Here is a 439-nt window from a genome sequence, read left to right as displayed (position 1 = left end):
AATTTTGAACTTTGAATTCTGAATTCTATACCGACGCTCATATAAATATGTATAAATATTAGAATATAAATAAATATTCCGATGTATCCTTACAAGTTTATTTCAACTTTCAAATGAACAATACATGGTAAGCGCTTTATTTATTACAGGATATACGGGATAAAATCCCGTTGTACTATTTTTCTTATTATCTAATTCAATATTAATGATTTGCTAATTATCTCCCCGTTACATGTGATACAAAGCACAATAATTATCAAAATTGATAGTTTCGTTAACTGTAAAGTACTTATATGATTTACTTATCTCTATACATATTTATTTATTTATTTTGTTTTTTTGTCACATGGATTCGTCATTGATTATTTGATTATATTGCTTATTTTTATATAATTCCTATTTTGGTTTTATATGCAACCCCCCCCCCTCCCACCCCCCC

Source organism: Ceratosolen solmsi, unplaced genomic scaffold (genome assembly GCF_000503995.2).
Source record: "Ceratosolen solmsi marchali unplaced genomic scaffold, CerSol_1.0 scaffold13, whole genome shotgun sequence".
In the NCBI taxonomy this organism is placed as follows: Eukaryota; Metazoa; Arthropoda; class Insecta; order Hymenoptera; family Agaonidae; genus Ceratosolen; species Ceratosolen solmsi.
The sequence above is the reverse complement of the archived record's forward strand: the minus strand, read 5'-3'. Positions refer to the sequence as shown.